Here is a 14,362-nt window from a genome sequence, read left to right on the forward strand (position 1 = left end):
TCCCATTTGTCTTCTCGCAGTCCCACCAGCACACTGGCTGGGTCATGAAGCTCTTTTGGGAGAGTTATAGCCTGATGGCCAGGAGAGGACACAGGGGCAGCTGGTGTGCACTCTTTCCGAGCAAGGCGGCAACAGTTGTTTATTTGTTGGGTTCTCTTTTCTGCATGTGTAGAATTTATTCAGCATAATCACAGGGGCGTTGTAGTCATGCTGTCACACACACACACAAACACAGATATTGCACCACATCCATGTGGAGCCCAAGTGCATTCCATCTGAGACTTACTTATATGCTTTTACGTGCCACAGCCCACTTTTTATATAATACATGTTTCAATGCCAGTTGCTGTGTTGACTTTCTCAGCATCATCTGCAGACATCTTCACGACTGCAGCACCCAGAGCAAGCTGTTTTACTTCTGCCTCGATTGCAACAATCCTATCTGCTGCAGCGGAGCAAAGATTAGCTCCTCGAGAAGCTAAGCGTAGACACGTGATATCAACTCCTTTGAGTACAAATTTGATGGCTCCTTTATCCACCTGTTGGTGTGGAAAAGGGGTCTTTTTTTATCTCTTTCTTTTTCTCCCCCCCCACGCCCCCCACCCCCCCCCCTTTATCTCTTTCTGTGTGGAATAACCTTGGGGTTGGATAAAAAGACCCTCTCTTTTTCTAAATAGAATAACTCTCCAGTCACTGTAAAGATTTCTTTCTGTTCATAGCATACCACTCTTTTAACTGGTTCCTTCTTAGGCACGATTGGATGAAGCCATGGTTCAATGCCTGGGAATGGTTCTACTTGTTCTTAATACCCGTAATAGCAGGCTTTCCACTGGATGTAGCTGAACACATTTTCTTTTTAATCAAGTTTCTTGAACATGTTTCAAGGTGAAGGGGTGATGATAGGGAAGGGCCGGGAATGACGAAAAATAGACTTAGCAAGGATCCCGCAGACCCCCTACACCTGGAAGGCAAAAGGGATGGTGGCAGCTGGGGTCGTTACTCACAGGTGACGCATTGGGACGCAATTTTCCAGCTCTGGTGAAATCTCACTCCTTCTGCTCCTTCAACTACTTCCTCCGACTATTCATATGAGCACTGAGGCAATTTGGGGTGTTCTTTGGGGTTACCACTTTCTCCCTAGGGCTGGTAGCTGAAAGGGTGGAAGTTGAGCAGTAAGAAGGGACCAAGCACTCATTCTCATTGCAAGAACAGGATGGACGGGCAGCACCTGGTCTACACAGGGACGGTTGGCCATTTCTGCAGGCTCACAGGGATCAGAAGAGTGTGGACTTCAACGCTCAGGGGCATCCTCCTGAATTCCACTACCAAGTTAGGGTCCCTGTCACGGCGCTAACGTCCCACGGGCTAGCAGACCTCTGGTGAGTGGCTGACTAACCTCGTCTGGGACTTGGAGCCTGGCTACTTTAACTAATAAATTGTTGATGAAAATAATCAATAAACAATCTATAATAGGAATAGAAAAGCATCTGATTTGAGCCAAACTGTGGACTATAGCCTGGAAGACAACCCCTAAGATAGCTCTGATGACCTGTCTCAGGTAAGCATGGTTTTCAGCAAAGTTTTATATATTGTCAGAACAAAGAACATTAAACAAGTCAGGGATACTTTCCTTTAAGGTTTCAGGGAAAAAACAAAAACAAAACAAACAAACAAAAAACAGATCAGCTCATACACAGAGAGTCAGCATGGCCTTGGCACCTGGGAAATGAGGCTTATTATTGAAGGAGCTTCAGCATTGGCATCCCAGGAAGGGAGGCATTTCATCTTTATTTTTAACATGGACATTCTTTACTTCTGGTCAATGCACTCTTTTCTTTAATAATTAAAGCAGAAGCACAATGTATGTTTGATAGGCCACATGCAGGCTATTCTAGTATGCATAACACTCAAGTTAACACCTGTATAAGCCAGACGACGTCCCCATACCTCAATATGTGAAAATATCTTTGTCAAAATCCTGGGTCTGGGTGGGGGGGTTCAGCTTTTTCTGTTTTCTTTCTACCCGGAAGCTCCTCTTCTTGTTTCGATGGTGACTAACAATTACTACCCTGTCACCTGTGAGAGTTTGCACACCTGACCATCGCCTATTCCAGACACTATGGGTGCCCCACCTAGCCCGTGGAGGGGTCCTTGCTACTTCCAACTGTGGAGCAGTCTAGCTCCCAATTCCTCCTCATCACTGCTTTCCCCCCGTCACAAGTCAGTTTCTCTGGAAGGGAATGTTAACATGGATTTTGGCAAGCAGAGTGCAACTTAGGTGTCAACCTCTGTGACAGGGCAGAGAGGGAGCAGGATTGGCCAGATGGCATAGTTGAGCAGGTGTCCGGCCCCGAGGAAGCCTTGACTCAGCCAATGGGGGCTCTGAAGCATATGTGGCCATCACAGGTGTTGTAAGTGCCCCTCTGCACTTGACCATTGGGTGTGGCAGCCCTGAGAGGGACCCATGCATGGGTGAAGCTGCCTGAGGGGATCTTGGCTGGAAGTTGCCTGTTGATGGCACTCCAGCAGCTGGGCAGTGAGTGTTTTCTGGGCCAGAAGTGTGGGTGGCACATCCATGTGCACCCTGAGTGGTGCCCCATATATTAGAGATGAGTAAGTGGGGAACACGTTAGAGATATTTGTCTTGTCATCTTCACCCTGCTGCACCACCTAACATGCTACACTACCTGATTCTGGTGGTAAACAGTCATGATGATTAAATTTCTTTAACTTCATTTTGAATTATTACTTTAAAATAGATTGTTTCCTAATATTTACTACATATTCTGGTAGCAAAGTCTCACTATTATCAGTAAAATTAGTTTAGCTTCCTTGTGCGTTGTTACCCTGGAGGCTATTGAAATAATGAGGATTCTATTTTCTCACATTGTCTAATCTAAGTAGATACACGCTGTTGATGCAGGCACACAGAGGGGCACATCTGGGGGAATATATTAAACAAACGTGACATTAAACACACTTTAGGTAAAGGCATCTTGGGGCCTTGGGCCAAATACCACTAAGGGATGGAGGACTTCGAGTCAGCTCTGCACAGAAGTATCCAAAAATAGCCTGAAGATACTACACAAGGAAAGCCTATTCTTTAGTTTGTCATAATTCCATCACTGGGAAGTCTTGGTGAGTCATTTGTTGTTGTTGTTTTTGTTGTTGTCGTTTTGGTTCTCCTTGCAATCTACTGGTGCCACTTGAGAAAAAAATTTTCAGCTGGAGGAATATTTCCTCAATCCCCTATCCCCAGAGGACTAGTGGATGTAACCGGAGACATTCTGGGTTGTCACGCCTGAGGAGATGCTAGTGGGTAGAGGCCAGGGCTGCTGCTCAACATCACAGAACTCACGGGACAGCTCCCACAGCGAAAAGTTATCCAGCTCAGAATCTCGTTAATCCCCAGGTTGAGAAATCTTGCCCTAAAGCAAGAGCAAAGGGCTTAAATATCACAAAATGTGCCTTCTGAACTTTTTGAGCAGAGTATTGGACTAAAACCTCTATACAAAAAGTGAATAGACTTGTTGAGGTTAGTGCCACTGTGACTACTCTTGTTGAAAGTCACCCCCACGTGATACTGTACCTCTCATGAGCTTTCAGTGTAGTTGAGCTTTAAAAGCCTGACACAAGACTGGAACAACTTTGGTCTTTCTCACTTGGTCTATGCAAAACTCTAGGAGGAGAAGCTAAAAGGATCATATTATCAGGGGGAAAGCAACATGCAGATGAAACAAGCTGTGAGAACTTTAACCCCCACCACAGGCCGTGAGGTCTCTGGAGCTCAGCTGCAGTCACAAGCTATGTGAAGCAGCTTAGGAGTAGATGCTTGTGCAGTTTAGCCTCCTTGACCCCAATAAATATTCATTCAATGCCTGCTACATGCCAGACACGGAAATGTCACAGCCCAGTCTCAAGCAGCACCGCTGTAAGCCTGGACACTCAGGACGTGTTATAGGTTCTGTGATAGACACCAGAAGCAGCCTCAGTTGAGGAGAGTACAGAACACAGACTAGCCACTGCAGAGGATCTAATTTGTAAACCTTGCAGCTACAAGGGTCCTGCTCACGTGTGAAGCCAAAGAAGTGCCTGATGAATGGCTGATATCCTTACACTGAGTTTACCAAGAAAATCTGCCCGTCTGGGGGGCTGAGAGAGCAGCACCGTGAAGGACGTGGTAGAGCTGCCGCCACAGCTGCCTGGTCCCACCGCCCACACTGGGCCAGCTTCCTCACCTCACCTCTCACTTCGTTCATCTTTTTGGCTGAATGAATACATGTCTCTATTTGACTTTTCTCTGGCATTTCTCATTTGTCTGGATGGTTAATCAATAACATTTTAAAAGTATTCGGACACTTTTGACCATATTAGGTATTTTGCAGGTGTTTCTACCTTTAGTCCCTGTGTACTCTGCCATCTGGAATACAATGACAGCTAATAAATTTCCCAGTGGCCAATCTTTGCAAATCTGAGTAGAAATTAGAAACCTCTAAAGCTGTAGTAAATTGAGTGTATGAGAATAGGCTCAATGAAGTTCTGAATATATTTAGTCACGCCAACTTTATCAGGGGAGTTTTTTTCTTATTGTATTTTTGGGCTATATCTTAAAACAACGCACAGCCTGTGCTTAGGTGGCTAGCCTTAGCAAACTACAATAGGTGCTACCATGCACACCCGGGGAAAGTCAGAGTCGCCTTTAGTTGTCCTCACATCCAACCACCTCGCGAGGGGAGAATAACAGCAGGGAAAGTCTCCAGTGACAGCAGGTACCCAGTTATCACAGCTCTAAAAGGAGGAAGATGGAGCAAGGCCAGCTCACTGGCTGCAGGGAAGGTGCTTACGACTGGCTGTGGCCCCCAGCCAACCTGATAGCAGGTCTGAGAGCCTCAATGAAGGGAAAGAAAAGAGAGACAGGAGGGAGGAGAACAGTGGGGGAGGGTTAAATTCACCTCCAGGTGTCAAAAAACAAGTGTCACAGCAGACACTGGGGAGGAGAGGGGGTCCGGTGGGAGGAGCCGGTGAAGAAATACCTGGAGGACGCTTCCTCCCCTCTCCACTCCAGATGGGGCGCACGGGGTGGGCGACAGTGTTTGCATCCACTCCCCTCACTAAGAATGTGCGCTTCAAGCTGGTCTTGAGAACACACCTCATTCTTCACTGTGACTGCAGGTTGGGTCTTCTCTGCCCACCTCCCCCTCACATTTCACTTTGCCCTGAAGTCTTCATTTTTTCAGGCAAACAGCCTGGCTCAGTGGGAAGAGCTGAGCACCCAGGTGGCAAATCCTGAGTCGCAGGTGTAACATATATTCATATTAATAGCTTATTTATATTTATTAATTTAATTTATTATAATAAAATAATACTATATAAATAAATGTACATATAATGTAAATAAAATGTTAAATATGATATACTAATATTATTTTAATATATCAACACTATATGTTCATATTAATCGTACATAGGCTAATTTAGTTAGTGACATCCTTGGCAAGAAGAAAAGCGAAGACTATAGAAATCAGAAGAACTGAGAACTTTGAAGATCTTTGAGAGAACTCCATGCCCACGATGTAAATGGAGAGAAGTATGTGAAGGGCTCCTGGCCAGGGCTGCTCACAGAGATATTCTAGGCTCCTTGTTTACTGGGTCAAGAGTGAATCAGGGCGCCCCAGATGTCTGGATAAAAGCAGGAGCCTAGGGTCCATGTGCCATCCCCCGTGGACAATGCCTGTCCTTCTTTCACCACATTGCAGTGGCCCAGCCCGCCCGCGCATCACCTCCTCACTTACACTCCTGTGAACAAACGTTACCACTTCTCCTACACAATGAAGTGTGCGTGTTGCAGAAGAATTGACACCTACCAAATAGTGACGAACATCTTAACACTACGGAGAGAGGAAGAAGGAGAGATAGATGGACAAATAGGTAAGCATGCCACAGTTTTAGACTATAATGTAAAATTTATGAAAATAGAAAGTAATGTTACAACTCTTTAGCTCTCATGCTTCCCTGGGGACGCAGTGGTTGCGAGTCTGCCTGCCGATGCAGGGGATACGGGTTTGTGCTCCGGTCCGGAAGATCCCACATGCCGCAGAGTGGCTGGGCCCGTGAGCCATGGCCGCTGAGCCTGCACCTCCGGAGCCTGTGCTCTGCAACCAGAGAGGCCCCAAAAGTGAGAGGCCCAGGTAATGCAAAAAAAAAACAAAAACAAAACCAAAAAAACCTCTGTAGCTCTCAGTTTTTATTTTTACCATGTCTTCATTAAACAATTTATCAATCATCTAAGTACAGTAGATTCTAAATCATAAAATAGGATTTTAATTTTGAAGTACTGTAGTTTTCTACATTACCAGAATGTACCTTCAAATCATCCAATGTCTTCTTAACCAAAGCAGACATTTGTTGCATATTCAAAGACCCTGTCAGAATGTTCCCAGGAGGTTAAAGAGGAGTTTCCTGGAACGTCATCTGCCCTTCCCCTGTTGCCAGAAGTAAGAGTGTTTATTAGTTTTGAGAGAGCTTGGTGAACTGGTTCAGCTCCTACACATGCAGAAATTGCTTGTTGACCAACATGCTCCACTAGGTTCAGCCTCCAATTGAATGTGCCCTAAATCCCGAGCCACTAAGCAGCCCAAGAGCCTCGCTGTCCCATTACTCCCTCTGCTTGCACCCACCAGAGTCATGGGCCCACAAAATGCAGAATAGGCTGGACTCTAGGCCGCTCGTCTCCTCCTACACTTCCCCACTCACAGGCCGAGAGAAACCAAGCTCTTTCCCCTGACCTAAGGAGGAAGGAGATCCAGCAACAGTGCCAGAAGAGGCACATGGGAGGGGCCCCTGCACTCCCAGAGGACCGTGGACTTGTCATGTAAGTTTGAGTGGAACATGGTAGCTGGAAGAGACTCAGGACCTGACACCGATGAGACTTCATCTGCTGTACAGACTCAGAAACCGTCTGTGGGCTGTGCGAGCTGAGGAACGGTGGGGGCACTTGGATGGACTGGAAGTAGAGGGGAGGGTTTTCCCTGTTGCAAAGCACAGGCTGTGGTCTTTCTGGGCTGGAAATATTGACAGCTCAGCACCTTATGGAGGGTGTTGGTTGGAGGTGTCCTGGTAGTAGAGTTTCTTAGGGTGGTGAGAGGAGATTCTGGGAGGATACAAAACACCTCCGAGAGCCTTGGGCCACACACCCAGCCTTCTGACACCAGAGGTGGAAGGTAGCAATTTCTTATATTTAAAGCTGTCCCAGGTCAGGACAGCCGATTTCCCAGGGCCTGAACAATGGGGAATACAGTTGGGTGTTGCTAACGATGAGCAGTGTCCCTGAGCAGAGGACAGACAAGTGTTCCCGAGCAGCCAGAACAAAGGCTGTTGGTTCAGCAAGACAGTCATGAAGGGGGTGAGGCAGACACTATGCTGGAACTCACAGCAATCTTTGCCCTTGTATAAGCCCCCACAGGGGAGTGAAGTGTTGGAAGAGGGAAGGGAAGACGGGGGACTGTGCGGGGCAGACACACAGGTGAGCGTGCATGGAACATGTAGCACATCTTAGTTCCTTAAAGGGTTTTTATTGAGAAAATAAGGACAGGTCCATGAGGCAGCCCTGATATATGGATGGTCTAGAAAGTCATTTACTTTTTTCTTGTCAAGCTTTACCTCTTCCGGGTGGAAAGAGAAAAAGAGAAAGAAAGGAAGGAAGGAAGAAAAGAATGACAAGAGATGTCCCTAAGTGTTCACTGGTTCTCCTCCATAGGGGCCTGGCCGTGACCTCAGCAGAATATGCCCTCAGGAGACCAGCACTGTACCTCATGTGACCCCAGGGTGACTGCAGGTCCCAGGGCACTGCTTCCTTGTCCCAAGCACAACAACTTGCCTGGGGGCAGCTGTTCTCTTCACTAGAGTCTATCCATGTCCGGGGTTGTTTTTGCTACAATGAGGGGCACTAATAGTGGGATCATGGTCATGATGGATGACGTTGGGGTTTCCAAGGAAGGGCAGCATGGCTGGGCTTGTGTCCTCTGGGCCTACTGGAAGCTCCAGGTGAGTGGGGGTATGTTGGGGCCAGGCAGGGAAGCAGTACTTAATGTTAGTCAACTGTAGACTTTAAATGGTTAAAATTGAAAATATATATTTTACAAAAAAAAAAAAAAAAACCTCCAAAAACCTGGAGGCATGTGAATGTACGTAAAATCTTATGGCTTAAAAAGAAAAATTCTTAGGCCAAACGAAGGAGTACATTACTGATACATTCTAAAGCATGAGCCTCAAAAGCATGATATTCAGTATAAGAAGCCAGACATAAAGGGCACATATTGTATGATTCCAGTCACATGAAATACTGAGAATAGGCATATCCGTGGAGACAGAAAGCACATTTGTGGTGGCCGTGGCCTGAGTATAGGTGGAATAGAAGAGACTAATGGGGATGGGGTTTCTTTTTGAGGTGATTAAATGTTCTGTTATTAGTGCCAATGGTTGCACAACTTTGTGAGTAGATTATCAATCACTAAATTCTACACTTTTCAAAGAGTGAATTTTATAGTATGTGAATTATGTCTCAACTTAAAAAATGGTGATTAATAAATGTGATTTTTAAAAGAACATGGGAAACATTAACATGAGTTTTATTTGCTTCCTGCCATCCTAAGCTCTGTAGATATGAAAAAAGACCCCCCAACACACACACCAAATGAGAACAAGCACTATTTACTCAGAACTTGTCTATAGAGCACAGAAGTCAGCCACCACCACTCACATCAGGCTGAGACTCAGGGCACATAAGAGTGGGGACACTTTCTGGTGACAAAGAAAAGGAAGGCATGTGCTCCCCAGAGCTTGTGATGTGAGGAGGCTGGAGACAAGTTGATAGGAAGAGGGACGTCCTAAGTGATTACTTAAGGGAACATATTTGGCTTTCCCCGCATTTGATTCTACATGGAAAGGAATGAAAATGGCGAAGCTGTGAGTCACTGTCCAAGTCCTGACCCTTGGGGCCTATTGTTGCGGTGGTTGGAGTGTGATTTTCCACATTGGCTTCTGCAGGGTGTGGGGCAGGGCCTTGTGGCTGGAGGGAGAGGTTCCCAGCCTTCCAGGTGGTTTTAGAAAATTCTGCATCCCAAAACCCTCCTTCATCATCTTCAAGCAATCAGATACTCTGTGGATAGAGAAACTTGAATCAATGTTTTTAAAATTAACTGCAGACAGAATTGTCAATGACTAATGGACAATATAATGACATACTAAAAGGCAAATATCAATAGAAGAATCAAACAGAATTTTATAAATTCCTTCCAAACAATGAATATGGTCAGTTAAAATCACACACTCATGAACTGCAGTATTTGGTAGTACATATCTGTGTGAAAAGAATTTTCAAATATGAAATACATAAACCATGCAAAATCTCCTTATAAGTCAGCATTAACAATTGAAATTTTGATGATAGGAATCTGTAATAAGTTAAATGGCATCCCCCTTGCCAAAGAATTCCATTTTTCTCATTAGCAGACTTGTATCGCAAAAAAATGTACTAAATATATTTTAAATTTCATAAACACTTTGTGAAAAAAGCTGCAAACGATAGTAATTATTACAGTAATGTGGGTTTACTGTAAATCTTAGGATTTCTTATTTCACTAATGTTCACATTGTAATGAATCTCACAACAAAAAGAATTTCAATTCACTAGTTTCTTCTTGCCCCAATACCGAAATCTGGCCATCTGGTCGACCTTGCCGCTGCAGACGTCAAGTGACGTGCAACTGCTGTGAACTTCAACAGGAAGTATCCAGATCGCACACGGGCGAAGGCGCACCACCACGACCCTGACACCCGTCCTCGACCCAGGCCACCATCGGTCTCATTTCTCGCCCTGGGGGGTCCTCCCCTGCGCCCGCTCGTCTATAGGTCGTTTACGGTCTGCAGAGCTTCTTCAGAGAAGCTACCGACAACCGCGCCGACCCAGGACCGCGGCCTGGCTCGTATTTCCTCCCGACCATCACGGATGCCCCGGGCGGGCCCTGTTTCACAAAGAGAAACGGCTACGACCAACGACCACGGAAGCCTAGGAAGAACTGCCGGCCCTCCATGAGCGCCCTACACACTTGCCCTCGACAGTCCGCGGTGAGGGGACCTGAACAGGTTGGAAACGCAAGCGCCACGCTGACGAGGCGACCAAAGAGTGGGGAAGGGAGCTCCCCGCGTAGACGTTGGTTCAATCTGCCGGGTGGATCCCGTCTGTTGACAAGCATCCCATGCCCCTGCCTCAGGGCGATACTCGCCCCCGTGACCGCATCGCGCGGAACCCGGAGAAACTGAAGTGGCCCCTGTTGAGCAGCCCCAACGCCAAGGCTGCAACAGTAGGGACCTGGGCCCCCAAGTCGGCGAGGAGGCACCGACGAATCGTGACACACGGTGTACGACGTTGTTCACAGACAACCTCTCCTGGTCACACGTAACAGGACGTGAGGTCTCCGCGGGCCAAGGGGCACCAGGGAATGCTGGTCGACCGGCGCAGACCTCATCCACAACCTGCAAGAGAGCTCAGCCTCGGCCCCACAACATACATCTCTCCACATTCAATCTCTGGTGAGAACAGAAGGCGCCCACCACTCCGCAGCACCGGCATGGTCGCCGCCAGCGTCGCCGGCCTCCCGGAGCTCTGGCCCGCGCCTGGAGGGCGAGTCACATCCCTCGCGAAGGTCGCCAAAGCTCAGGAGGGAAGGGACAATATAAAAGCGGCCGCCAGATGGCTCCCGACAACGGGCTTGAACGTCAGCGCGATGGATTTTGATCGCTGGACGGCGACGGATCAGCTCCGACCGCCCAAACGCTCGAGTTCGTCTCGGCCCGTCCGCCTAGGAGCTCCCGGCCCCCAGCAGCGGACGGGGCTGGGAAGATTTGGGCAGGAGGATGCCGCGAAGGAGATGCGCTCCTCACGCTAATGTGGAGAATTCTGCAGTCAGAACTCTGACTCTGAAGACTTGCGTTCCCTTAGTGCCCAGCCTCTTACCTCCTTATCAGGAGACCTTAGCAATTCACTTGGTTGCTCCAATTATCTCTGCCCACCCTACACCTGTGCAGCTCTTCTCTCCATGAGCCTAGAGCTGCTTTCCCAAGGAAGACAGCCCCATGCCATTGCAGGTAGGAGCCAAGGAGACAACTGAACATTTGCATCTGGACCTATGAGAGAAATTTTATGTATCCAACGCAGGAAGATACAAGACTGAGAGGGTCTTATAACTTTAGCACCACATGAGCATAGCTTTCATGAAACAGTGATGCACACTCGGCAAGTCCAGGGGTGTCCTGAAGAAGAAACACACACACACACGCACACACACAAGCACACACACACACACACACATCCTCGGGTCTAATAGGAAAACTTACCAGGGCTGGCAATGGTGGGATCAGAAAGCCCATTGTTCCCACTTCTGGGGTTCCCTGGGCTAGAATCCCAGATCATTCAGGCAGATCCTGGTTGTTTTACTGATGGATCTGTGTGGGAGTGAGGTCTTGGAGCTCCACAGACTGTCATTTGCTGTCCAGTGCTCTACACTTCGTTTTGTGTACTATGCCCCTTCTCGTCCATACACAGTCATAATTAAGAAAATAAGAATCTGCAGGCATTGAATTCAACTTTCTAATTTGAATGAAGGTTAAGAACACAAAGGAACAGAGTTATGTGAATAATTTTGCTAAGGAACTTACCTTTATCTTTTTGAAGCTATCAAAATGTTAATGAGTAGTCTGTAAAAGGTTAATCTTTTTAAAATTAGAAAAAATAAATGATCCTTTATTGCTGTCTCTCACCAAACCCCACTCACCCCAGCACCTATAACATAGGACTCACCTGATGAAACGTCTGCTCCCCACTGGCCTAGAGATTTCTGTTCTGAGTCATTCTCTATCCCCTGTGTTCACCGCATTCCTAAGTCCACTGCAGCCAGTAACATGATGAAGGAGGCCACTGAACCCAAGGGATGACCTTTCAAAAAAGAGAAGGAAAAAACCTCTCCTGTCTTCTGTGTGGTCACAGCCTTAATGGAGGCTGGAGCAAGTGAAAGTAAATGTTCGGAAAGAGAGTGTTTCTACATTGGTCCCTGACCTGCCATATCCCTAACAGGGTGGTGAACATAACTGGCCTTAATATTTCCTGGGTGCACTTAGAAGACCCGGACCCAAAGTAGAAACCTGACCATTTGGCAAAAGATGGATAAATACAGGAATCAAAGTAAGTTTTCTACTCACCTGTTGTTTCATTATCAGGAACTCTGCCACCATCTGCCCTCCTCTGCATCCTTATGCAGGGACAATCCGGAAATCAAGCAGATAAATCTGAGGAAAGAGAAAGCAGCCATGAGAACCCAGCCTTTCAGAGTATTGTTAGATATATCAGGCATCAATCCCCAACCACTCAGTTGGGAGTGACCCCTCCCACCTTACCCTCAGGCATGCGCAGACAGAAGGAACGCTTTTTCCTCCCATGGTCAAGAACAGGGCTGCATTGGCTACTCGGCATGTGGAGAGGATATAATATCCCCATTTTGCAGAAAACAATGCAAATTATGGGGTGTTATACTTTGATTCCACTTACTGTTCAGTTATTATTTTATTAATATTCAGTTCCTAGGATTAACACTTATTCCCAGGTAACCCTTACATGATCTCCTGGAGAGTCCTGTCTCCACATCAAGGACACCTCTTGCAAAGTTCTCATTTAATAATTCTTGGTGAAAGGCACCGTCATTTGTTCTCCAAAACCCATTCCAGGACTTTAGCGCCCCACCTTCCCTGTTGCGCCCCCCCGCCACATTGGATACCCTTGCCCTCAGTCACCTTGGTTCCTCCCCATGTGGAAATCAGCAACATCAGAGACTCAACCCTAGCTCTGCCCTCCATGTCCTTGGACATGTGGCCAGGAGATTTTCTATCAATTTAATGGAGGATGGAACAATCTGAGGACCCATGTCTTTTGACATTACATGTCAAACACTAACCTGGGCTTCAATGAAAAGGTAATTGATTAAACATACCTCATTGATATAGTGTTTGAAACATAAAGAAGACCTAAATCTTAATCAGAAAGCTATGACAAGTGAGGGTTTACCAGATAGAAAATCTGTGTGAATTCAGCAAAGTAACATTACCTGTGAATGTAACTAACATGGGGAGATTTTCAATGAAGACCATCACTGTGGAAGCCGCCTAGAAGTCACATGTAGAGAAATGACTGAATGATTATTATGTGAGTAATTTTTAACAGCCTCTCTTTCCTTGTCAATAGCAGGGATTTCATGCTGGAGAAGAGCCCACTGAATGCAATGAATATGAGGACATATCACATACAAAAACCTTAACTCCACGTGTGTTACACTTTCAGCCCGAATGGGAGAGACTTCAGCCTTTATTCATCACTGAATTAACATAAGCTAATTATACTAGAAAACCATGCAGATATCAGAATATGGAAGGTTTTTAGTCACCCTCCAACCTTAGACAACATGAGAGAGTGCACTCTGGAGTGACTCTTGCAAATGTGCTGAACGTGGGAAATAATTCAGCTGAAGCCTCGCATTTATACACCAACAGCTCACACTGGAGAAGACGAACCTTATCAAGGTAATGCAGAGACAGAGCTGACTTTTATTCACACCAATAAACCCACACGGGAGAGAAGCCCTATATTTGGAATGACTGTGGAAGAGCTTTCAGTGACCATCCAACGCTTCAATAACATGAGCACATTCACACAGGAGAGAAACCACAAGGAATATCATTTATGTGAGAAAACACTTAGTCATAGCCATAACCTTAGTCATGGGGTAGAATTCACACTAAAGAGAAAGCCTACAAATGCAATGAATGTGGAAAAGCCTTTAAACGCAGCTCTCACGCTTATACACACTAGAAAACTCACAGGAGAGCCACCCTATGTCTGGAATCCATGTGGTGTAGCCTTTACCCAGAGCTCCCACTTTTATAAACACCAGAGAATTCATACCGAGTAGACACCCTGTGTTTGTAATCAGTGATATTGAGCCTTCAGCCAGAAATTATCCCTTTTAAACCACAGGAAAGTCATGTGGAGAGAAACCCTGACCCTGTAATCATGGTGGAAGAGCCTTCAGTTGGAGCTCCAGCCTCAGAATACACAGAGAACTCAGAGTGGGCTGCATCCCTGACACAGTAGAGAAGACATCCCAAGGTTTACTACGAGGAGAGCCCTCTTGGGGTAAACCATCTAATCACTGCTGTAGAAGAAATCCGATTAAATGAATGCTAGAGTTCCATTAGTCATGGAGTCTTTAGACATGAGAGGGTTCACACTGAAAAAATAGTCTCAGTGTAATGAAGG

At 46.4% G+C, this 14,362-nt stretch overlaps 1 long non-coding RNA gene across 2 annotated transcripts in view; it reads right to left on the reverse strand.

Annotated features, from left to right (window-relative positions):
- Positions 1-14,362, reverse strand: part of LOC307179697 — a 79,066-nt gene that overhangs the window by 17,081 nt on the left and 47,623 nt on the right. The window lies entirely within an intron of this gene.

The sequence above is a fragment of the Stenella coeruleoalba genome (assembly GCF_951394435.1).
Source record: "Stenella coeruleoalba genome assembly, chromosome: 21".
Taxonomy (NCBI): Eukaryota; Metazoa; Chordata; class Mammalia; order Artiodactyla; family Delphinidae; genus Stenella; species Stenella coeruleoalba.